Source organism: Choloepus didactylus, chromosome 18, assembly GCF_015220235.1.
Source record: "Choloepus didactylus isolate mChoDid1 chromosome 18, mChoDid1.pri, whole genome shotgun sequence".
NCBI lineage: Eukaryota > Metazoa > Chordata > Mammalia > Pilosa > Megalonychidae > Choloepus > Choloepus didactylus.
In genome coordinates, this window is record NC_051324.1 from 35,312,253 (window position 1) to 35,339,540 (window position 27,288).

The 27,288-nt window shown below is 37.6% G+C and overlaps 1 protein-coding gene across 1 annotated transcript in view; it reads right to left on the bottom strand.

The window, feature by feature from the left end:
* Positions 1–27,288, bottom strand: part of BRIP1 (BRCA1 interacting protein C-terminal helicase 1) — a 385,619-nt gene that overhangs the window by 159,506 nt on the left and 198,825 nt on the right.

The following is a 27,288-nucleotide window of genomic DNA, read 5'->3' on the forward strand; positions in this document are numbered from 1 at the left end:
CAGAAAAGCACAGTGACCGGAGGCATCAGAGGGGGTACCAATTTTCTAAGACACACCCTCAGAGAAACCGGATACTGAACATTTCTTCCTTCTGGGACCTTAGCCCATTTTGGTCTGGGGAGGACTGATTGGAGTAACCAAGGAAACCATGCCTAGACAACAAAAAACTACAACCTACACCAAGAAAAATGAGGTTATGGCCTGGTGAGGGGAACAAACTTGCAATTCAACTGTGATGCAGGAATTGAAACAACTAATAATAAGTCAATTCAAAAAGTTTAGGGAAGATATGGCAAAGGAGATGAACCATATAATGAAAACACAGGACCTACATAAGGTAGAAATTGAAAGTTCAAAAAACCAACTGGCCGGAATCTATGGAAATGAAAGGCACAACACAAGAGATAAAAGACACAGTGGAAACATACAACAGCAGACCTCAAGAGGCAGAAGAAAACATTCAGGAATTGGAGAACAAGGCACCTGAAAGCCTACACACAAAAGAACAACAGGGAAAAGAATGGAAAAATACAAGCGACATCTCCGGGAACTTAAAAACAAAATGGAAAGCAAGAATTTACATGTCATTGGTGTCCCAGAAGGAGAAGAGAAGGGAAAAGGGGCAGAAGCAATAATAGAGGAAATAATCAACAAAAATCTCCCATCTCTTATGAAAGACATAAAATTATGGATCCAAGAAGCGCAGCGTACTCCAAACAGAATAGATCTCAATAGGCCTATGCCAAGACACTTAATAATCAGCCTATCAAACATCAAAGATAGAGAATCCTGAAAGCAGCAAAAGAGAAACGATCTATCACATACAAAGGAAGCTTGATAAGACTATGTGTGGATTTCTCTATAGAAACCATGGAGGCAAGAAGGAAGTAGGGTGATATATTTAAGATACAGAAAGAGAAAAACCACCAACCAAGAATCCTATATCTGGCAAAACTATCCTTAATATATGAGGGAAAGCTTAAAATATTCTCTGACAAACAGACAATGACCGAGTTTGTGAACAAGAAACCTGCTCTACAGGAAACACTAAAGGAAGCACTGCATACAGAAAGGAAAAGACAGGAGTGAGAGGTTTGGAAAACAATTTTGGGAGATAGTAGCACAGCAATGTAAGTACACTGAACAAAGATGACTGAATATAGTTGAAAGAGGAAGGCTGGGATCATGTGGGACACCAGAACAAAAGACGAACGATAAAGACTGGGACTGTGTAACTCAGGGAAATCTAGGATGCTCAATGATTGTAATAAAATGTACAAATATGTTTTTCTATTGGGGGGAAAATACAATCAATGAAAACTAGAAGCTAGAATTAACAGAAACATTGTATTATGCTTTCTTTAATGTAACAAAAGCAATATACCAAAGCTCAATGCATATGGGGGGGGGTGAATAGGGGAAGGGTATGGGACTCCTGGCATTGGTGATGTTGTCTGACTCTTTATTCTACTTTTGGTTAATGCTATCTTTCCTTTTGTCACCTTCTAGCTATCAGGTTTTTTTGTTTGTTTGTTTGTTTTTCTCTCTTTCTCTTGCCTTTTTCTTTTGCCTCTCTGCCTTCTTTGACTCTTCTTCCTTCTTTGTGGAAGAAATGTCCTTATATAGAGTGTGGCGATGGTGCTCAATAAATAAATACATGACTATACAGGGAACCAATGATTGTTTACTTAGGACGGAATGTATGGTGTTTGAACAGAGTCGTCCTAAAAGAGAGGAGTTGATGAACAAATCTTGAGGGCACTATATTGAGTCAAATAAGACAGACACATAAAGGCAAATATTGCAGGGTCTCACTGATATGAACTAATTATAATATGTAAACTCATAGACACGAAATATAAGTTACCAGGATAGAGAATGAGGCTAAAGAATGGGGAGTGGTTGCTTATTATGAGCAGAATGTTCAAGTAGGGTGAACTTAAATATTTGGAAATGGACAGGGGTGATGGTAGCATGTAATGAGAATAACTTAACAGTGCTAAAAGATGTGTGAACGTGGTGGAAAGGGTAAGCTCAGAGTCACGCATGTCACCAGAAGGAAAGATGGAGGTTAAAAGATGGGAATGTATAAAACAGTGAATCTTGTTCAATGTCTGTGATTAACTTCACAAATATTATAAATCTCTCTCACGAACTAGAACAAATGTATGTCACTATAACTAGAGGTTAATAATAGAGAGGCATATAGGGAAAAAATATATACCTATTGCAAACTATATACTACAGTTAGTAGTATTTTAACATTCTTTCATCAACAGTAACAAATATACTACACCAAAACTACGAATCAATAATGGAGGGGTGTGTGTGGTTAGGGGTATGGGAGGATGTGTTTCCTTTTTATTGTCTTTGTTTCTTTTCTGGAGTAGTGAAAATGTTCTAAAAATTGAAAAAAAAAATAATTGTGTTGATGGATACACAGCTGTATGGTGGTGCCGTGGGCAACTGATTGTACACTTTGGATCTTTGGATAGTTGTATGGTATCGAAAAATCTCAATTAAAAAAAAAGAATCCAAATCCTTACTGTGGTATGGTTTTACCCGAGCTACTCCTCTGATCTCATATTCTAGTACTACCCACCCCACCCCAACTCTGCTTCAGCCACACAAGCCACCCTGTTGCTCATAAACAGGTACTCTTCTACCTCACGGTTCCTTCTGTCTGAACATTTCTCCCTCAGAAATCAGAATGATTTGCTTCCTGCTCTCCTAATTTAGGCCTTTGTTCCATGTCACCTTCTCAGAGAGGGCTTCCATAACCACCCAATTAAAATTCTAAACCACCTCTCTCCACTTCTCCAGAATTTGCCTTTCCCTGTTCCTTGCTTTATTTTTCTACATGGCACTTATCATCATCTAGAATATTATCTATCTTTCTTATATATCTGGTTTATTTTCTCTCTCTCGCTCTTGGAATATAATCTCCATGAGGACAATTATTTTTGTGTTTTTCTCACTGCTGTCCAGTGCCTAGAAGAGTATACAGCCCATAGAATGTACCCAATAAATATTTGTTGAATGAATTTAATAAGTGAACAAAGAAGGAAAGACCAAAATAATGTAAGGGGGGAGGGTGACTTAAAATTAAGTACCAAAGCCTTTATAAAAGAGTAATCAGGTGGGTTGTAAGATGGCAATAAAGATGAAGGTAACAAGATATGATTAAAAGACATGAACTCAAGATACTAGGGTTATTTGTTGGTGAATTGGTTTCTTTCTTTTTCTTTCTTTTTTCAAGCACAAAATGGAGAGGTAAAGGTTTAGAAAGAGTGGTGGAAAGCACACAAGACACCAAACCTGAGGTACTATGGAATAGGAAAGAAAAAACAATCACAGCTTCAAAGGGCTGACAAGACAGTGGCATGTCCTCTGGTTATATCCAGATTATAGTTCAGTTAAGGAGGTACAGGGAACCCTGAAAAGGGGGGGAATTGGGTGATTATGAGACACAATTTCCACAAAATACAATATGTTTATTTTAATCTCTTAAGTGGAGATTTTAAACAAGTACCTTAAAAGCCTTCGGTTTTATATTATACACTGGCTATGTGCAAATTTAGAGTGTACCCCTATAGCAAAAACTTACTTATTATTTTAGTGAAAATAGTCTGCACCAAACTTTCAATTTAAAATAACAAAATATTTAGGTCTGCAGCTTTTCTATTTTCATCGCAGGTGACACTCAAATTGCACATTTATACTTTATTATTTCCACCTTCCTAGAGAAATATCACAAATAACAACCAAATAAGTAAACAGATATTTACATTCTCTTAAGTAAAACCAACTAAACATCTAAATATCAAGTATCTTAGAGGAAAGTACACTGACACAAATCCATCTCCCAGGTTTTAAAGCTTGCTTGTATGAAAAATATGAGCTTTCTCCATTATAAAACATTTTACTAAATAGTTCATAAAGGGCACATATTCACATACAGAAGTCTAGTTCACATATAGTGACATAGATTATTTAATTATTATTTAATTTACTATTTGCCATTTGCATCACTTAGATTTGTTAACCTCAGAGATAATTTTTTTCAAGTCATATCGCATAAATTAAAAAACACTTTGGAATGTTTATGCCTTATCTGGATATTGTCATTTTACTTTTTCAAACTTTCAAAGCAATATCTCACTAGGGAGGCAATCAGTAAGAATGCAACCTGGTGGGGAAATCCTGCATTTGCTCAATGTCCATAGCTTTTACACAGTTCCAGATGTTCAGTACGTTAATAATGCACTAACTCAAAATCTCTTTTTGAAACTTTAGAAAGTGCAAATTGCATTAAGAACTCTTTTCCCTCATTAATGGTATTGTTACAATCCCAGTCCACTGGAAAATGTTTTTGGGCATGTGTTTAACTTATCATAGTGCCATTTACTAACTTTAAGAGCCAGTTCTCAAATCTTAATGCTTTTAATAGTCCTGTCTAAACAGACTACCATCTTTTCTAATATTACTCACATAATTTATTTCATAGGTAAAACCTGTCACATTTTTCCATCTGAAGAGGTTTCTTCACTACAAATCATCTTAGTACATGAAGTATATTATTTTTTAAATGTTTACTTTTTTCTGTTGATATGTACCTGCAAGTATAATATATTAGAAATAAAATAAAGTTCCTCTTAAAGAGTAATAAAATGGAAAATAAAGTAGTAGTAGTGTTTTCATAATCTTTTTAGTTATAGTAAAAATGGGTATACCCTTAATTCTTGCTGTATTCAAACATAAAATATGAGAAAACCAAAAATATTAATTTCTATCGAAACAACTTTCTATACTTTAGTTATTTGGTAATGTCTGACTCAGTAACTTCACCCTCAAGAGGCGAGGTTATATTTCAGAATAAAACTTGCAACCAATATAGATATAGTCAGTAGTGAACTTTGGGAAATATTATTAAGGAATACTATCCTGAAGTGAAAGTAAGATCCCTTGGGGTAGCTGGCTATCTAAATGGAAATGAACGATCTTATTGACCTTTCTAAAAAGGAGCATTTTGTCTCAATAAACTGGTTAAAAGATTAATGACTCTATGAAAACGTTAAAGCTGCACTACTGATAACGACACAATGTTCCAACCCAGATTAGCCCCAAGACCAAAGAACATGCCTGGGAGAGAGATACCCGTGAGTTTAATTAGGGACTTAAACACAGGAGACAAATCTTCCCAGTTACAGTGGTTCAGGAACAGTGAAGTCAATGTTCTGCACACACACACAGAGAGAGAGAGGCGTGCCAAAGCAGGGCTTTATAAAGGTTTGTAACAACCCACGTGATTTGGATATGACAAGGTCTCATGAGGTTAGGTTACAACAGGATCTCGAGAGATTTGGTTACTAACAGTGATTAGGGGTGGGAAGTTTTAATGCTTTCCCCCCTGAGATGGGGGGGCGCCTGTTGCCTTCTCATGTAAGTGGCTGTGTGTATCTCAGTAATGTAGGAGGCGGCGGGGCTCTTGGCCCTGGGTCCTCACATTCATTTACATAGGCAAAGACTAATATTCTGATAAAAATACACAATATATTTACGATATAAACATTTCAAATAAGAAGGAATTTCAGAAATAATGCATACATTTCTTCATGACAATCTACTTTGTTGAAGTCCCTTGAAAACAAAATAAGAATACCCAATAGGTATTTACATATGGAACAAATTCTTAATTCTTTGAAACATGAATTCTAAACTTTGTGTTGACTGATCATTGTCTGAAGTACTATTTAGATAAAATGTATATGTTTGACCATTTTTTGCTGTTTCAGAATCAAGAACTATTGATTTAGTAAATGTTGCCTGAATGAAAAAATATATTCACACAAATTCACCTGTATGTTTCATTCCTTACCTGAGATTAACTGTAGGCAAAAAAAAAAAAAGGCGGCTCAATTTCTATATTTCTGTAACAAGGTTATTTATTAAAGTAACTGTACTATAATGAGATCAGTGCACTAGCACTATTAAAACCTAGGGAGAAACTAGGCTGAGAGAAGCAAATGAATAAAAAGCAACCACTATAATGTTTCCTAAAAGTTATTACTACTTTCAAGTATTGCCAATGTGAACCTGTTGTAAATCTCTTGCTGTAAAATTTGAAGATGAAACACTTTGAAAAAGTAACACTTCACAATCTAGTGGAAGACCCAAAAGAAAAATACGTAAAATACAATGGTAAGGGCTCTTGTAGATGTAACAGAAGTTAGGATGTAAACTTCATGAAACCGAGAAGTTAGGATTTAAGGGATGATTACGACTGCTGAATCATAAGATAGATATTCCTTTTTGCTTTCTGGTATACTGGAGTAGACAGAGGGAAATACCTGAAATCTTTGAACTGTAACCCTTGATCTCTGATAATCATTGTAAAGCCTTTATCCTGTGTCTTTTTGATTGTAAAAGCCTTTTGATGGACCTTCACTTATACCCATTTTATCCGTTGTTTTTGCCTTTGGAGTTCTGTGATCACTAAAGACAGCCCCTAATGTTTATTAATGAAGGGCCCTGAGTCAGTCCAACACTAAACCATCCAATTCCAAAGTTGTCCTGATAACCAAAACTGTATCTAACCAAAATGGGTCCACTAACATGCACAGTAGCTTAGAGTTTAACCTATATGTGACCTATACTCCAATACAGTACTAAAAATCATGCCCATCATCGTATCAAGGCGGCCCTTTTCTTACAGTGTGACTAAGCATGTTATCAATCTGCGCATGCTCAATAATTAGATCACCTCTAATTACATCACCTAGTGCCACTGTGCTTATTATCCAGAAACCTGCCCATCTTTTGGTACTATAAAACGATCAGAATTACTGCAGTACAGGGAAACAGATTTTTAGGCCACTAGGCCATCTCCTCTCTTGCTTTGCACTTAGCAATAAACTCTCTCTTTGAAGCCCCAGTGTCTCAGGAATTGGTTATTTGAGCACACTGGACAAAAAATCCAATGCCTTTGTCCAGTAACAGTTAGGTAGAGGAGAGAGTGACTAACTTTTGCCTGAGGGTTAAGGATAGCTTTATAAAATAGAAGACCTTTGAGCTGGAATATAGAGTACAAAATTTCTGCATATTAAAAACGTCAAGATTGGGGTCAGGGCAAGATGGCAGAGTGGTGAGGTGTGGGTTTTAGTTACTCCTCTGGGGCAGCTAGTAGGTAGCCAGGAACTGCGTGCAACAGACATCACAGAAGAATCTGTGTTTGTACACCCGTCATGAAACAGTCTCGAGTCCGTGGAGTAGCTAAGATCAGCGAAATCTGTAAGTTCTTGTGGCCAGGGGGCCTGCACCCCTCCCTGTCAGGCACAACAGACTGTTTTGCAGCTGGTTTCCTGAGAGAGGAGGGGCCATCAGAGCTGGGAACCAGGAGGGAGAACTGCAGTTGCAGAACTAATTAAAAACTCAGGCTGCTGAACAAAAACTCCAACCACAGATAAACTGAGACCAGACATGAGAATCTGGGAGAGGTCAGTCTAGTGGAGAGGAGACAGAGCTAGCAAAAACATCAAAACAAAAACAAAAACAAAGAATTTTAGAGTTGGGGGTGAATGCACTATGGAGAAGGCCTGGGCTCAAACAGAATCAGGCACATATGCAAACCCAGGGGGGCACGGCCCTTCTCTGAAAGGCCAGTTTTTCTGGTTCCTTATTCACTCCTCAGTTGTTCTCCAACTCCTTGTCTTTTTCTATTTCAATACCCATCAGAACTGCAAGCACGGAATTAAAGCTCTTTTTCTAAATAGTCTATACTGACAAGAGATGGAAACAACCCAAATGTCCTTCAACAGATGAGTGGATAAATAAAATGTGGTATATACACACGATGGAATACTACACGGCAGTAAGAAGGAACGATCTCGTGAAACATATGACAACATGGATGAACCTTGAAGACATAATGCTGAGCAAAATAAGCCAGGCACAAAAAGAGAAATATTATATGCTACCACTAATGTGAACTTCGAAAAATGTAAAACAAATGGTTTATAATGTAGAATGTAGGGGAACTAACAATAGAGAGCAATTAAGGAAGGGGGAACAATAATCCAAGAAGAACAGATAAGCTATTTAATGTTCTGGGGATGCCCAGGAATGACTATGGTCTGTTAATTTCTGATGGCTATAGTAGAAACAAGTTCACAGAAATGTTGCTATATTAGGTAACTTTCTTGGGGCAAAGTAGGAACATGTTGGAAGTAAAGCAGTTATCTTAGGTTAGTTGTCTTTTTCTTACTCCCTTGTTATGGTCTCTTTGAAATGTTCTTTTATTGTATGTTTTTTTTTTTTTAATATATTTTTTTCATACAGTTGATTTAAAAAAAAAAAAAAAAAACAAGGAAAAAAATATGTAGAGCCCCCTTGAGGAGCCGGTGGACAATGCAGGGGTATTGGCCTACACCACCTCGATGGTTGCTAACATGACCACAGACATAGGGGACTGGTGGTTTTGATGGGCTGAGCCCTGTACCATAGGTTTTACCCCTGGGAAGACGGTTGCTGCAAAGGACAGGCTAGGCCTCCCTATAATTGTGCCAAGAGCCTCCTCCTGAATGCCTCTTTGTTTCTCAGATGTGGCCCTCTCTCTCTAGCTAAGCCAACTTGAAAGGTGAAATCACTGCCCTCCCCTCTACGTGGGATCAGACACCCAGGGGAGTGAATCTCCCTGGCAACGTGGAATATGACTCCCGAGGAGGAATGTAGACCTGGCATCGTGGGACGGAGAACATCTTCTTGACCAAAAGGGGGATGTGAAAGGAAATGAAATAAGCTTCAGTGGCTGAGAGATTCCAAAAGGAGCCGAGAGGTCACTCTGGTGGGCACTCTTACACACAATTTAGACAACCCTTTTTAGGTTCTAAAGAATTGGGGTAGTTGGTGGTGGATACCTGAAACTATCAAACTACAACCCAGAACCCATGAATTTCGAAGACAATTGTATAAAAATGTAGCTTATGAGGGGTGACAATGGGATTGGGAAAGCCATAAGGACCACACTCCACTTCGTCTAGTTTATGGATGGATGAGTAGAAAAATAGGGGAAAGGAAACAAACAAACAGACAAAGTACCCAGTGCTCTTTTTTACTTCAATTGCTCTTTTTCACTTTGATTATTATTCTTGTTATTTTTGTGTGTGTGCTAATGAAGGTGTCAGGGATTGATTTAGGTGATGAATGTACAACTATGTAATGGTACTGTGAACAATCGAATGTACGATATTTTTTGTATGACTGTGTGGTATGTGAATATATCTCAATAAAATGAAGATAAAAAAATAAAATAAACACACACACAAAAAAGTAGTCTATACTGAGCCTTTCTTTTTCCTTTTTCTCTTTTTCTTTCATATATATATATATTTTATTGAGATTGTTCACATACCATACAATTATCCAAAGATCCAAAGTGTACAATCATTTGCCCATGATACCATCATATTGCTGTGCATTCCATCACAACTTTTTTTCAATTTGTAGAACCTCTGCATTACTCCAGAAAAGAAATAAAGACAAAAAAAGGAACACAAATCCTCCCAACCCCTAACCACCACCCCCATCATTGATTCATAGTTTTTGTATAGTACATTTGTTACTGTTGATGAAAGAATGTTAAAATACTATTAACTGTAGTATATAGTTTACAATAGGTATATATTTTTCCCTATGTACCTCTCTATTATTAACTTCCAGTTACAGTGTCATACATTTAATGTAGTTCATGAGAGAGATTTCTAATATTTGTATAGTTAATCATGGACATTGTCCACCACAAGATTCACTGCTTTGTACATTCCCATCTTTTAACCTCCAGCTTTCCTTCTGGTGACTCTGAGCTTACCCTTTCCACCACATTCACATACCTTTCAGCACTGTTAGTTGTTCTCACAACATGCTACCACCATCCCTGTCCATTTCCAAATGTTTAAGTTCACCATAGTTGAGCATTCTGCTCATAATAAGCAACCACTCCCCATTCTTTAGCCTCATTCTCTATCCGGATAACCTATATTTCATGTCTATGAGTTTACATTTTATGATTAGTTCATATCAGTGAGACCCTGCAATATTTGCCTTTATGTGTCTGTCTTATTTGATTCAATATAGTGCCCTCAAGGTTTGTTCATCAAACCCTCTCTTATAGGATGGCTCTGTTCAAACACCATACATTCCGTCCTAAGTAAACAATGGTTGGTTCTCTGTATAGTCACGTATTTATGTCTTCAGCACCACTGCCACTATCTATATAAGGACATCTCCATTTATTCCACAAAGAAGGAAGAAGAGTCAAAGAAGGCGGAGAGACCAAAAAAAAAAAAAAAAAAAAAAAAAAGAAGAGAGAGAGAAAAAACAACAATAACAAATGACAGCTAGAAAGCAACAAAAGGAAAGATAGCATTAACCTAAAGTAGAATAGAGTCACACAACATCATCAATGCCAGGAATCCCATATCCTTCCCCTATTTCCCTCTCCCCTCCCATATATATTTAGCCTTGGTATATTGCCTTTGTTATACTAAAGGAAGCATAATACAATGTTTCCGTTAATTATAGTCTCTAGTTTGCATTAATTGTATTTTACCCCTATCCCACCCTATTTTTAACACCTTGCAATGTTGACATTCATTTGTTCTACCTCCTGGGAAAACATATTTGCACTTTTTACTACAATCCTTGAGCACCTTAGGTTTCCCTGAGTTACACAGTGTCAGTCTTTATCCTTTGTCTTTTGTTCTGGTGTCCCACATGGTTCCAACATTCCTCTTTCAACCATACTCACAGTCATCTTTGTTCAGTGTACTTACATTGCTGTGCTACTATCTCCCAAAATTGTTTTCCAAACCTCTCACTCCTGTCTTTTCCTTTCTGTCTGAAGTGCTTCCTTTAGGGCTTCCTGTAGAGCAGGTAACTTGTTCACAAACTCTGTCATTCTCTGTTTGTCTGAGAATATTTTTAAGTTTTCTGTCATATTGGAAGGACAGTTTTGCCACATGTAGGATTCCTGGTTGGTGGTTTTTCTCTTTCAGTATGTTAAATATATCACCCCACTTCCTTCTTGCCTCCATGGCTTCTATTGAGAAATCCACACATAGTCTTATCAAACGTTCTTTGTATGTGATGGATTGCTTTTCTGCTTTCAGGATTCTCTCTTTATCTTTGATGTTTGATAATCTGATTATTAAGTGTCTTGCCATAGGCCTATTCAGATCTATTCTGTTTGGGGTATGCTGCGCTTCTTGGAACTGTAATTTTATGTCTTTCATAAGAGATGGGAAATTTTCATTGATTATTTCCTCTATTATTGCTTCTGCCTTTTCCTTTCTTTTCTCCTTCTGGGACACCAATGACACGTACATTCCTGCATTTCATTTTGGCCCTAAGTCCCCTGGAGATGTTGCTCGTATTTTTCCATTTGTTTCCCTATCTGTTCTGTGTGTAGGCTTTCAGGTGCCTCGTTCTCCAGTTCCTGAGTATTTTCTTCTGCCTCTTGAGATCTGCTGCTATATGTTTCCATTGTGTCTTTCATCTCTTTTGTTGTACCTTTCATTTCCATAGATTCTGCCAGTTGGTTTTCCAAACTTTCAATTTCTACCTTATGTATGCCCAGTGTTTTAATTATATGGTTCATCTCTTTTGCCATATCTTCCCTAAACTTTTTGAATTGATCCAGCACTAGTTGTTTCAACTCCTGTATCTCAGCTGAAGTGTAAGTTTATTCCTTTGACTGGGCCATAACTTTGTTTTTCTTAGTGTAGGCTGTAGTTTTCTGTTGTCTAGGCATGGTTTTCTTGGTTACCCCAATCAGGTTTTCCCAGACCAGAATGGGCTCCGATCCCAGAAGGAAGAAGTATTCAGTATCTGATTTCCCTGAGGGTGTATCTTAGAAAATTGGTACACCCTGTGAGGCCTCTGGTCACTGTGCTTTTCTGCCCAGCAGGTTGCGTCTGTCAGCCTGTAACTCCAGACTGGTGTAAGGACGTGTGGCCCATGGCTGTTTTCCCCCAGGCTCTGGGGCCTGGTTCCGAATGGAAGGCGGGTAGTAGAGCTTGGCCCCACCCCATTCCTCTTAGGGAAGACAACCCCCCTAGGGAGAGGTCATTAGCATTTCAATGGTATCTCTCTGTCTGTGCTATTTCCACCCTTGTCTGGGTCAGAGCACTGGGAACTGAAAATGGCTGAGGCTTTCTCCACTGAGCTGAAACAGGAACAGAAAGCCCCCTTCAGGGCCAATCTGTAGCCACCCTTCAGCTCTCCAAGGTCAGTCTTCACCCAAAGCCTCTGTCTGCTTGTTGGGGATTCGTAGCTTGCACCAAGCAGTCCACACTTGGAGCAGTCCAGGCTTGTTAATTAAAACCCCAGTTGGAGCTGAGATGAGCTATATTCACTTGCTTGGAGAGAGCTTATCCCCACACAGTTATTATGGATTATTTACTAGTTGTTCCTGCTTGTTTATTAGTTGTTCCAGGGGGACTAACTAGCTTCCACTCCTCTCTAGGCCACCATCTTAGATCTCTCTTTTTCTCTTTTTTTTAAAAATAACTGCTATAAGGAGCCCATTACAGAAAGCCTCAAAAACTTGCAATTTGGGCCCAGGCAAGAGCAGAGCTAAGATAGCTCTGAGAGACAAAGCAATAAGTCTAGTGGGGGAGACAATTCTCTAAAGGCCAAAACTTCCCCAAGAAAAGGGGGATGTAGTCCAGCTCAAGTGACAACCCTCCTTCGGGGAACTCAGACCCCAGGGGCTGGAATTCGGAAACCAACTTCAGTCAGCAATGCCCCGAGAGGGTCAGCGTCACTCGGAGAACTAAAGGCTCCATACCTCCTTACACTGGTCAGGGAGCTGTGGGCTGGCAAGTGCCACCTGCTGGACAGCATAAGAAAAGCACAGAATCTAAAGACCTCACAGGAGGGTCTCACTCTGAAGGAAACTCCATACCCTCCTTCTGAGACCTGGCCCTCTCTGGACTGGGAAAACCTGACTGGGGTTGACCATATCTGAGGAGACCTCACACAAAAAGGCTACATAGAGGCAGAGTAAGAAACAGAAAAACAAGAGGTGAAAAATTCAGATCAGCTAAATAGGACCAAAGTTAGAGGCCTAGAATATGCTGAACTGAACACTACAGGTTAGAGAACAAAGCCAAGCAACAAGAAAACCCTAGGTAAAAGAGTGAAAAATGAGCTCCAGAATAAAGTAATCAAGACAGTCAGATGCCTAGACAGCTTAAGATGATGAGCAATACTAGGAAACACGAAAATATGGACCAGCCAAAGGAACAAACTAATAGTTTAACCAAGATCCAGGAGTTGAGGCAATTAATGCTAAATCAATTCAATGAACTGAAGAAAGAACTAATTAAAGATGTTCAAACAAATTTCCTAAATCAACTAAAAAATCAAGTCAATGAACTGAGGGAAGATATAGCAAAAGAGATGAAGGATATAAGGAAGGCACTGGGTGACTATAAAGAAGAATTCATAAATTTGAAAAAGCAAATGGCTGAACTTATTGGAATGAAGGGCATAATGGAGGAGATGAAAAAAACAATGGAGGGATACAACAGTAGATTTGAAGAGGCAGAAGAAATGATCAGTGAATTGGAAGACGAGACATTTGAATTCACACACACAAAAGAAGAGACGGTGAAAAGAATGGAAAAATATGAGCAGGGTCTTAGGGAGCCAAGTGACGACATGAACACACAAGTATACGTTTTATGGGTGTCCCAGAGGGAGAAGAGATGGGAAAGGGGCAGACAGAATAATAGAAGAAATATTCACTGAAAATTTCCCAACTCTTAAGAATGACGGAAAATTACAGATTCAAGAAGTACAGTGTACCCAAACAGAGTAGATCCCAATAGACCTACTCCAAGACACTTACTGATCAGATTGTCCAATGTCAAAGACAAAGAGAGAATTCTGAAAGCAGCAAGAGAAAAGTTATCCATCACATTCAAGGGAAGCTTGATAAGACTATGTACAGAAATCTCCACAGAAACCATGGAAGTGAGAAGACAGTGGAATGGTATATTTAAGATACTGAATAAGAACTGCCAACCAAGAATTCCATATCTGGCAAAACTGTCCTTCAAAAATGAAGGAGAGATTAAAATACTTTCAGACAAACAGACACTAAGAGAGTTTGTGAATAAGAGACCAGTGCTATAAGCAATACTAAATGGAGTGCTATAGGTTGATAGGAAAAAAACAGGAGAAAGAGGTTCGGAGAAGAGTGTAGAAATGAAGATTATCAGGAAGGGTAAAAGAACAGAGAGGAAAAAATAAGACATGACATATAAAATCCAAAAGACAAAATGATAAAAGAAAGTACTGCCCTTACCGTAATAACACTAAATGTTAATAGATAGCAGAATGGATTAAGAAACAGGACCCATCTATAGGCTGTCTACAAGAAACTCACTTTAGACACAAGGACAAACATAGACTGAAAGTGAAAGGTTGGAAAAAGATATTTCATGCAAACAACAACCAGAAAAAAGCGGGAGTAGCTATATTAATATCAGACAAACTAGACTTCAAAAATAAAACAATTAAAAGAGAAAAGGACACTATATATTAATAAAAGGGTCAATTCATCAAGAAAACCTAACGATCATAAATATTTATGCACCAAGCCAGAATGCCCCAAAATTCATGAGGCAAACATTGAGAACACTGAAAGGAGAAGTAGCTAACTCCACAACAATAGTTGGAGACTTCAACACACCACTCTCATCAATGGACAGAACATTTAGACAGAGGATCAATAAGGAAACGGAGACACTGAATTGTATGATAAGTGAACTAGACTTGACAGACATGTATAGAACACTACACCCCACAACAGCAGGATACACATTTTTCTCAAGTGCTCTTGGAACATTCTCTAGAATAGACCACATGCAGGGTCACAAGCCTCAACAAATATAAAAATATTCATATTATAAAAAACACAATCTCGGGTCATAATGGAATGAAGTTGTAAATAAATAACAGGCAGAAGATTGTAAAATTCACAAACATATGGAGAATAAACAACACACTTAGAAAACCAGGGTAAAGGAAGAAATTACAAAAGAAATTAGTAAATACCTCAAGGCAAATGACAATGAAAACACAACATATCAACACTTATTGGATGCAGCAAAGGTGGTGCTCAGAGGGAAATTTATTGCCCTAAACGCCTATATTAATAGAGAAGAGAGAGCAAAAATTGAGGAATTAACTGTTCACCTGGAGGAACTAGAGAAAGAACAGCAAACTAACCCTAAAGCAAACAGAAGGAAAGAAATAACAAAGGTTAGAGCAGAAATAAATGAAACTGAGAACAGGAAAACAATAGAGAGAATCAACAAAACCAGAAGTTGGTTCTTTGAGAAAGTCAACAAAATTGATGGACCCCTAAGTAGGATAACTAAAGAAGAAAAAAAAAAAAAGAGAGAGAGAGAGAGAGAGAGCGAGAGAGGATGCAAATAAATGCAATCAAAAAACAGGAAAGGAAATATAACTACTGACTCTGCAGAAAGGAGAAAATGAGAAGATACCATGAGCAACTATATGCTAATAAACTAGACAATTTAGACGAAATGGATAACTTCTTAGAAAAGCATAAACAACCAACATTTACTTGAGAAGAAATAGACGACCTCAACAAACCAATCACAAGTAAGTAGACTGAGGCAGGCACCAAAAAGCTCCCAAAAAAGAAAAGCCCAGGACCAGATGGTTTCACATGTGTATTCTACCAAGCATTCAAGAAAGAATTAGTACCAATCCTGCTCAAACTCTTCAAAAAAATTGAAGTAGAGGGGAAGCTATCTAACTCACTCTATGAAGCCAACATCACCCTAATACAAAAATGAGACAAAGATACCACAAAAAAAGAAAATTATAGACCAATCTCTTTAATGAATATAGACACAAAAATCCTCAACAAAATACTCTCAAATTGAATCCAGCAGCACATTAAAAGAATTATACACCACAACCAGGTGAGATTTATTCCATGTATGCAAGGCTGATTCAACACAAGAAAATCAATTAATGTAATACACCACATCAATAAATCAAAGCAGAAGAATCACATGATCATCTCGATCAATGCAGAAAGGGCATTTGGCAAAATTCAACATCCTTTATTGATGAAAACACTTCAAAGGATAGGAATAGAAGGGAATTTTCTTAATATGATAAAGGCAATATATGAAAAACCCACAGCCAACATCGTACTCAATGGGGAGAGACTGAAAGCTTTCCCTCTAAGATCTGGAACAAGACAGGGATGCCCACTGTCACCGTTATTCAACATTGCACTGGAAGTTCTAGCTAGAGCAATTAGGCAAGAAAAAGAAATAAAAGACATCCAAATTGGAGAGGAAGAAGTAAAACTTCCACTGTTTGCAGATGCCATGATTCTATATGTAGAAAATCCAGAAAGATCTACAGCAAAGCTATTAGAACTAATCAATTAATACAGCAAAGTTGCAGGCTACAAGATCAACACGCAAAAATCTGTAGTGTTCTTATACATAAGTAATGTGCAACAAGAGGAAGAAATCAAGAAAAAAATTACATTTACAATAAAAAACAAAAGAAACAAGTGTTTAGGAATAAACTTAACGAAGGCCACAAAAGAAAACTACAAGAAACTACTACAAGAAATCAAACAGGACCTAAAAATAATGGAAGAACATACTGTGCTCATGGATTGGAAGACTAAATATAATTAAGACGGCAATTCTACCTAAACTGATTTATAGATTCAAGGCAATACCAGTTAAAATCCCAACAACTTACTTTGCAGAAATAGAAAAATCAATAACCAAATTTATTTGGAAGGGCAAAGTACCCTGAATAGCCAAAAATATCTTGAGAAAGAGGAACGAAGTAGGAGTTCTCACACTACCTGACTTTGAAGCATACTTACAAAGCTACAGTGCTCAAAACAGCATGGTACTGGCATAAGGATAGATATACCAACCAATGGAATCAAATTGAGTGTTCAGAAATAGACTCTCGCATCTGTGAACAACTGATCTTTGATAAGGCAGTCAAGCCAAAGCAACTGGGACAGAGCAGCCTCTTCAATAAATGGTGTTTGGAGAACTGGATATCCATTTCCAAAAGAATGAAAGAAGACTCCTATCTCACACCTTATACAAAAATTCACTCGAAATGGATCAAAAACCTAAACATTAGCGCTAAGACCATAAGAGCCTTAGAATAAAATGTAGGGCAGTTAATTAAAGATCTTGTGATAGGATCTTACACCCAAAGCGCAAGCAACCAAAGAACAAATAGACAAATGGGATCTCCAAAATTAAACACTTTTGTCCATCAAAGGACTTCGTCAGAAAGGTAAAAAGGCAGCCTACACAATGGGAGACAATATTTGGAAAGCACATATCAGATAAGGGTTTAATATCCTGAATATATAAAGCGATTCTACAACTCAACAACAGAAAGACAAACAACTCAATTAAAAAATGGGCAAGACATGGACAGACGCTTTTCTGAAGAGGAAATACAAATGGCTCAAAAACATATGAAAAAATGCTCAAGTTCACTGGCTATTAGGGAAATGCAAATCAAAACCACAACAAGATATCATCTCATACCTACCAGAAAGGCCATTATCCAAAAAAACAGAAAATTACAAGTGCTGGAGAGGATGTGGAGAAAGAGATACACTTATTCACTGTTGGTGGGATGTAGAATGGTGCAACCACTCTGGAAGACGGTGTGGTAGCTCCTCAGGAAGCTAAGTATAGATTTGTCATATGACCCAGCTATTCTATTACTAGGTATATACTCAGAGGAACTGAAAGTTAAGACACGAACAAACAATTATAAACTGATGTTTATTGCGGCATTATTCACAATAGCCAAGAAATGGAAACAGCCCAAATGTCCATCAACGGACAAGAGGATAAACAGACTTGTACATACACATGATAGAATATTATGCGGCTGTAAGACAGAACAAAGACAAGGAATATATACTAATGTGGATGAAACTTTAGGACCTTATGTTGAGCGAAGTTAGCCAGAATCAAAAGGACAAATACTGTATGGTCTCACTAATATGAACAAACATTAATGAGCAAACTTTGAGAGTTAAAAGCTGATAACACAGGCTACCAGTAGATAGAAAGAGGGTAGAGACTGGGCATTTGATGCTGAAGGACTACAGAATGCTCAGTAGGATTGATTGTATAGATCCACAAATAGATAGCATAATATCGTGTGACGGTAGCACAATATTGTAAGTACACCAAAGATGTCCATGAGTACAGCTGAAAGAGGTAGGCTAGGGGCATGAATGGCACCTGTGGTAAACACAGAAGATAAAGACTGGGACTGTTTAACTTAACAAAAACTGGAGTGGTCAACGATTGTGACTAAATATACAAATATAAAACTGTTCTTGCATGTGGGAGAACAAATTACTGTCAACCATGCAGAGTGTTAGAAGCAAACTGGAGTCTATGGTCAACAGTAACATTGTAACATGCTTCCATTAAATGTAACAAAGGCAATATACCAAAGCTAAATGTGTATTAGAGGGGGATATAAGAGTGATATGGGATTCTCGATCGTGGTGTTGTCTGACGTTACTATTACATTGTATTGTATGATATTTTATTTTTCTTTTTATTATCTTTTTTATTAGTTGCTTAAAAAAAAACTTTTTTTTCGCAGTAATCAATATGTTCAAGTGCTGACTGTGGTGATAAATGCACAACTTTATGATGATACTGTGAACTGAGTTTACACTGTGGCTAATACATGGTTGTGAATATAGCTCTAAAAAATTGTATGGGAAAATATAAACAGGTATAAAAGTGCTGGAGAAAACATGGAGAGAGGGATATATGTATTTACTGTTGGTTAGGAGGCAGAATGGTGTAGCCTTTCTGGAGGACACTGCGCTGGTTCCACAAGAAGCTAAGTATGTGGGTGCCATAAGGTCCTGCAACCTCATTGGGGGCACTTACTTGGAGGATCTGAAAGCAGGGACATGAATGGACATTTGCACACTGGTGTTTATGGAAAGAGTATGCATGATCTGCAATGGGTGGAGGTGGCCTAAGGGTACATCTACTGAGGAACAGGATGGTGAACTGTTGTGTGTGCATACAGTGGAATATTGAGCAACTTCAAGGAGTGAAGCTGTGAGAACACAATGAGGTGAATGGAACCTGTAGACAGCATTTTGAGTGAACTACGCCAGAAACAAAGGCAAACACTATAATGCCTCATTATATAGATTAACTACAATGTGTAAACTCAGAATTGAACCTTAGAGCACAGCTTATCAGGGGAACACTTATTATAACGGTTCCTAGACTGTAAGCTCTTACAGCAGTCACATCTATTCCTGAATTGTAATGGCTATCTACGGATTCCGAGATGCTGAAACCTTTGTGTATAACCTGATCAATTCCTGGAACTTTGGGTATCTGTGTGACACCTGAAACTCAGAGCCAGAACTCAGCAGATATGAATGTCAGTATTAGCACATATAGCAACTATTTAAAAAGGCTGAAAAAGAGTCCAGACTTCAACTAGAGACATGAATGAAGCAGACATGGTTAGGACTATGGCAAATTGGGCCAAGGGTAAAGGACAATACTGACTGCATTTTAAAACTTTAAATTCCAAGTGAGACCAAGGGAAGAGATGTTTAGTTGGTGCAAGATCTATATTTCCTAAACAATTTAACTTGTACAGTTTGTTCAAATACCATAATTACATGGAACTTTTAATAAGAAGTGAGACCTGGTAGGTTTGCATAGGTTAGTGTGAAATACCAACACATCCCAAAGTAAATTGGACAGAGAATAAAAATATATATGCAGGGCCCTCTAAGGAGCGGGGGGAAAATGCAGAGGTTTTGGGTTTCCTTGCCTGGATTGTTGCTGATGTTCTCACAAACACTGAGGACCGGAGGTTTGATGTGCCGAGCCCTCTATCAGGAGACTTGCCCTTATGAAGCTCATTACTGCAAAGGAGAGGCTAAACCTGCTTATAATTGTGCTTAAGCATCTCCTCCTGAGTACCTCTTTGTTGCTCAGATGTGGCCCTCTCTCTCTAGCTAAGCCACCTCAGCGGGTGAACTCACTGCCCTCCCCCCTACATGGGATCTGATTCTCAGGGGTGTAAATCTCCCTGGCAACATGGGATATGACTCCCAGGGATGAATCTGGACCCAACATCATGGGATTGAGAACATCTTCTTGACCAAAAGGGGGATGCAAAATGAAACAAAATAGTTTGACTGGCTGAGAGATTCCTAATGGAGTTGAGAGGTTACTCTGGTGGGTATACTTATGCATTATATAGATAATACTTTTTAGGTTTTAATGCATTGGAAGAGCTAAAAGTAAATACCTGAAACTATCAAACTGCAACTCAGTAGCCTTGACTCTTGAAGACGACTGTATAGCAAGGGGTGACAGTGTGATTGTGAAAGCCTTTTGGATCACAATTCCTTTATGCAGTGTACGGATGGATGAGTAGGAAAATGGGGACAAAAACTAATTGAAAAATAGGGTGGGGGGTGGATGATTTGGGTGTTCTTTTTTACTTCTATTTTTTATTGTTATTTTTACTTCTTCTGATACAAGGAAGATGTTCAAAAAATAGATTGGGGTGATAATGCACAACTATATGAGGATACTGTCAACAATTGATTATACACTTTGGATGACTGTATGGTATGTGACTATATCTCAATAAGAAAAAGTCAAGAGAATGGATTCCAAGCATACAGAACATTATGAGCAAATGCATAGTATTAGTTTTCTATTGCTTTGAAACACAAACTTAGTGGTGTAAAACAACACCCATTTATTATCTCAGTTTTTGTAGGGCAGAAGTCTAGACACAGATGGATTCTCTGCTCTGGTTTTCACTGGACGGGAAATCAAGGTGTCAGTCAGGGCTGCAGTTCCTATCTGGGACTCTGGGTTCTCTCCCAAGCTCTTGATTGTTGGCAGAACTCATTTCCTGTTAGTAGGACGAAGGCCTACTAGCTGTCGGCCAGGGCCTACTCTCAGCTCTAAAGGCTACCTGCAATTCCTTGCCAAGTGCCTCCTCTCTCCAACACTCATGCACCAGTCAGTTCACAACATGGATGTTTGCTTTCTTCCAGGCCAGCTAGCACCTGTATCTCCCATTTCCACTTCCGCAACCAGCCTGAGAATACACACTGCTTGTAGAGGGCTCATGTGATTAGGTAAGGCTCAACTGAATAATCTTAAGGTTAATTGATTTCATATGCAAAATTTATTCACAGAAGCACCTAGATTAGTATTTGATTGAATAAATGAGAGAAGGGGCATGTACATAAGGGGCCAGGAATCTTGAGGGAACATTTTAGAATTTTGCCTACCACATATATGTAGGTGTGAAAATGCACGGCATGCTTAAGGCACTCATAACAACACAATATACTTGAAAAACAGGTATACAGAAAATGGGGGAATGTTAGGAATGAGGCCAAAAGGTAACTTGGGCTTCTAGGTAATCCAAGGATTTTAGGTTTTATCTTTTAGATAATAAGGAATCCGTACAGGATTTTATCCCTTGGTATACTATTAGGGACCAATGAATCCAATTTTCATTTTGAGTTTCTGTTTTGAATGGTTCTTACTATCCATAAAGATTTATATTTCATGACTTGTATGTCTTTCTTAGAGGTCTTCCAAAGAACAGAGAGAAAATCTACTTTAAAAAAAATACAATAAAATACATTCTCTCTTGCAATTACCATATGGGTCAACTGAACTTTTATAATCCTAAGATAAATTATGGGCTCTTACTGATATTGTTTTTCCTATATCTTGAAACATTTGGATATTTCAATATCCTATTATTCATCAATTATTCCCAATTACACAAATGTGAAAATGTTAAAAGTTGATGTATCTGAGTGGGGGAAATATTGAAGTTGTCCCTATGGATTTTGTATTATTTTTGCAAATGCCCTGTAAATTTGAAATTATTTCAAAAGGAAAAGTTAAAAAAATAGGAAAAACATTTTAATAGAATTTCCAACACTTATTTTATTTTGTTATTGGTATTAATGTATATAGTTCAATGCTATTAACTGTTCACAATGTTGTGCTACATCGCCACCATTCATTACCGAAACATTTCCATCATTCCAAAGAGGAACCCTGTACATTTTAAGCCTTAACTTCCCATTCCCTATTCCTACCCTGTCTCCTGATAACCTATATTCTAGATTCTGGCTCTATGAGTTCACTTATTCTAATTATTTCATATCAGTGAGATCATACATTTGTCCTTTTGAGCCTGTCTTATTTCACTCAACATAATGTCTTCAAGGTTCATCCATGTTGCAGCATGTATCAGAACTTCATTCTTTTTTATGGCTGAATAATATTCCATTGTATATATACACCACATTTTATTTATCCGTTCATTGGTTGATGGACAGGAATTGCTTCCATCTTTTGGCAATTTTGAATAATGCCATTATGAACATCGGTGTACAAATATCTGTTTGAGTCCCTGCTTTCAATCCTTTGGAGTATATACTGAGTAGTGGGATTGCTGAATCATGTGGTAAGTTCTATCCTCAGCTTTCTGAGGAACTGCCAAACTGTCTTCATAGCGGCTGCACCATTTTACATTGCCACCAGCAACAAGTGAGCATTCCTATTTCTCTGAATCCTCTTCAACACTTGTTTTATTATGCTTTTTTAATAGCAGCCATTCTAATGGGTGTGAAATGGTATCTCATTGTGGTTTTGATTTGCATTTCCCCGATGGCTAACGATGTTGAGCTTCTTTTCATGTGCTTTCTGGTCATCTGTGTATCATCTTTGGAGAGCTATTTGAGTCTTTTGCCCATTCTTAAAATTGGGTTGTTTATCTTTTTGTTAAGTTGAAGGATTTCTTTATATATTCTGGATGTTAAACCTTTATCAGACATGTGGTTTCCAAATATTTTCTCCTGTTGGGTATGCAGGTTGTCATTTCACTTTTGTGATAAAATCCTTTGAGGACCAAAGTTTTTAATCTTGATGAGGTCTCATTTATCTATTTTGCCTTTTGTTGCTTGTGCTCTGGGTATAAAGTTTAAGAAACCAATGTACCTGGCCATTTTTTACTCTAGTTTAATTTTAACTTCCCTGCATTTATTCTCACTGTATTTTGCACCCAAAAAATTATAATCAATATATTTTTACAAGGCTTTTTTTGGCATCAGATATGGTACAAATGTATGCATGCTATTTGCAGATAAGGGATATGAATGATTATATACATGTATACATATATGCAAAAACAAAATTAAATTTTAAAAAACCAAAAAAATAGCTACTTTCCAAATGCCCTACTAATTTTCAGAATATTCAATCACTCACTCATCAAAGCCAGCTTTTCAGGATACCCCTTCAGAGTAGCTCTCACATCTATCTTCCTAAAGATAACAATTTAGCTCACAAGCAAAAACAAAATTTGGAAACAAAACATAAATACAGATATACCAATATATAAGTATTTGTATATATGTGTATATTCTTTTAAACAAATATAATAGATCGACCATATTTCATATAATAAACCCTAGAATGCTATTATGAAGATAGCATTGGACTAGAAAATCAGGAGTTCTAAGGCAAATATTTTTATTAAACACATGACCTTGAGCAAGTCATTTGGATTGTCTACCAAAACATTTACAGTGCACCCAGTAAATGTATGAATGAACAAATGAATTAATGCCTATTGTTTAATCACAAAGGCAGACGTTTTCAAGAACTACAGCTAACTTCTCAGAAATGTACAACCTCCCTACCACAATCCCAGAGGCCTCAGTGCCATGAAATTCCTTCTACTTAACATTGTAGAGAAAATGCTCCTTGAAATGACTCAGTTGAACACTTCAAATAAGGCAAATCTATAATCTATGGAAATTTCAAGCCTCTAAATAAAAAAAGAAAAATCTTTTAAATGTAGCAATTTAATTTCTCCTTTAAAAAAAGGGTAGTATAGCTTAAATATGACAAACACATCAAACCAGTAGCATGGCAAATTTCTCAACATACAAAATTAATTCTGAATAATACTTAAGAAAATTGTAACTAGAGACTGAATGGTGGAAATATTGCATTTTATTCCTTATCTGACATTCAGTAGTGAATGCATTGTTCCCTTAGGGAAAATGGTCTATGCATTTTAGTCATAAAAATAAAAAAGAAAATCAGAGTCTGAAATGTACAAACAAAAAGATTCAAGTTGCTGCTTTGGCACCAGACATTCTCTTTTCAAAATGACTTAATGGAAACTTTTCTATCCATAAGAACAGTTCAGAAACTCTTCTACCCATAAAAACGATCTCTCAGAGAGTGCTAAAGAAGTGCTACTAATTACATGACAATAGTCAAAATCAAATTTATCTTAATGGAGGAATGGCATTCCTGACAAAACTATTACAATTTATAGTAACTTTAGAAGGTTGTGAAGAAACGTGTGTGGGGGGGATCTACAACGACAGCTTTCTCACTTTTATCCTTACACAATTGTTGCAGTTCGTAACAAAAGGAAATTAGTTTTATTTCTCTCGGTGAGAAGAAAGTTTTAGTAAATCAGTCATTCTAATTATCTAGAAATAAAGGGAGAAAGGATACTTAACATTGAAATGTCTGGTTAGAAATCTTTATAATTCATGCTATGTTCCTTTTATGAAAAGCTACAACCTAATTTCCAGTTGTATTACCCATTATGTTCTTTCACACAAAATAAGCTCAACTCGCTGTGACTATAAAAATATTTTGTTCCTTTGCTAATATGGTCCCCTCCATCTAGAATGCTATACTCCTCACTCTCATACCTACCAATGAAATCTACCTACCTTTCTTCAACACCTGCTGAAATGCTAAGAAGTGTTAGCATTCATCCATTCATGTGTTCATTCAACAAGCATTTATGGAGGGCTTATAATATGCCAGTCATTATGATGCCTTTCCTACCTGACTACATTTCAGAAATATCATTCCACTTTTATTAATTTACCTTCCCTCATATACTACAGTAGCAAATCTTTATTGTAGTGGTTCTTAATAACTGTCTTACTCTGAAAATTAATCTTTGTGATATGCAGAATTCTAAAATTGCCCCCAATATTTCCCCCTCCTATGTGCATCTTGTATAATCTCCTCCCCTTAAGAGTGAGTGGAATCAATGAAAATGATAAGACTTCATGCCCAAGATTTGGTTATGTTATTGTAGCAACGATGAAGGGGTTTTGCAAATGTAATTAAGATTCAAATCAGTTCATTTTTTAGTTAATCAAAAGGAAGATTATCCTGGGCAGACTTGACTTAATCAACTAAAAGCCCTTAGAAGACAGACTGGCATCCTCCTGAAAAGAAATACCCTTGTTGGCACTGAAGGAGTTGCTATGTTGTTGAGAGGGACATGTGGCTAGGACCTTAAAGCAGCCTCTAAGACCTAAAAGCAATTCCTCACCAACAGCCAGTAAGAAATTGGGTTATCTCAGTGCTACCACTGCAAGGAGATGAATTCTGCCAACAAACTGAGGGAGATTGGAAGTAAAACAAGCTTCTAATGAGAATGCAGCCCCAGCTGACCCTTCATGGCAGCTTTGCAAGACCCTGAATAGAAAACCTAGCTAAGGAGTACCTGGATTTCTTATCTGCTTAAAAAGTTAAGATACTAAATATGTGTTGTTTTAAGTTGCTATGTTTGTAGTAATTTGTTATGCAACAACAGAAAACTAATATAACCTCTCTATTTATAATTCAGTCCTGGTACCTAGTTTCTCCCTGAAATAAATTCTAATGCAGATTATTATGAATTCTAACTGTCCCATGTCAAACCCCTTCAAAATTAAAAACAGATTACATGAAAAATTTAATAACTCCAGTCACTGTGTAAGAGTTGACAATGGTAATCACAAAAGACTATTATAATATATTGGTTGCTATATCAAGTAAATTATATATTCATTCTAGATTCATTAAAATACATTTTTAAATATAATAAAATTAGGTGTTCCAGTTTCAGTTACAACATGTAAAGCATTTGTAAGTCATCACTTCTGTCTTACAACTAGAAAAAAGCAAAATGAACTAAAAATCAATTGAAAACAAAGAGAAAAGTCACATAGGAGTGACTTTGCTTGGACTCAGAGAATAGAGGTTACAGGGCAAACCACTCTGAAATCTGGAGAGACAGGTGAATACAGAGAATAACAGCCAAGATCTTTCTGTTTACCAGGAGCAGAAGAAACTACTACAGACATAAACTTTAGTAGAATACTTAGAAAACATCTTTGACAAATTACTAGAGGCAAAGGTAGGCTGGGGTGAATGTGAGAAACTCCTGGGAGCAGCAGTCTTAAGGAATCTCACATTTTCATGGGTTTTAGGTCCAGGAACCCCACTAGGTTCTCACAGTGAAGAGCCAAGACAAACCCTCCTTTTACTGGCAAGGGGAGGGAGAAATAATCATTTTGAAATATGCTCAGAGTCTTTTACATAACAAAGGAAGGGTGACCCAGCCAGGGAAAAAACTTTACCAGAATCTCATCTGATGGAGAAAGGGAAATTACCCAAACTCTGGGCCCCTCTAGCCTCCCATACTCACCTAAGCGCAAACATAAAAAGCATAGAAATACTTGTGAAGTTCACAGTCCAGAGACATGGGCCCACTAAAAAACTTAATCAAAGGATAGGGGACCTCCTCTGTGAAAAAAACCTAGAGAAAAGGCAGAAAATGCCAGGGTCAGCAGTTACAGAGTACAAGCAGCCAGAGAAGGACCTCTACAATACACAGTGGGGACTTAGATGAGAAAGTAAGTCTGAAAGGACAGGGTGAGCTTATTCAGCTGGAACCACCACAGGGAGGCTGGCAGTTGCAAGCCAGCCGCCAAGCGGGGGGTGCAGTTCTCCACTCCTGCGCATCCATCTCAGCAATTAGCTGAGGAGATAATCTTCTTCAGCCCCTTGGCCGGGAGCTCCCATGAGAGAACTCGGAAAACAGCGGACCTTTGTCGAACCCATTTACTCTTCCTCCACGAAGTTCGTGGTGTGCACAGGCAAAGAGGTGGTGATAAGCAAAGGCGCCACACAAAAACATCAGGAGCCCCTCACCTACCTCAAAGGCTTGCAGGCGCAAGCGGTAGGGGACTGGGACACATTTGAGCTAGAGGGTGTGATGCACAGCCCAACAGCAAAAGAGTGATCCACTCGGAGGCCTGGA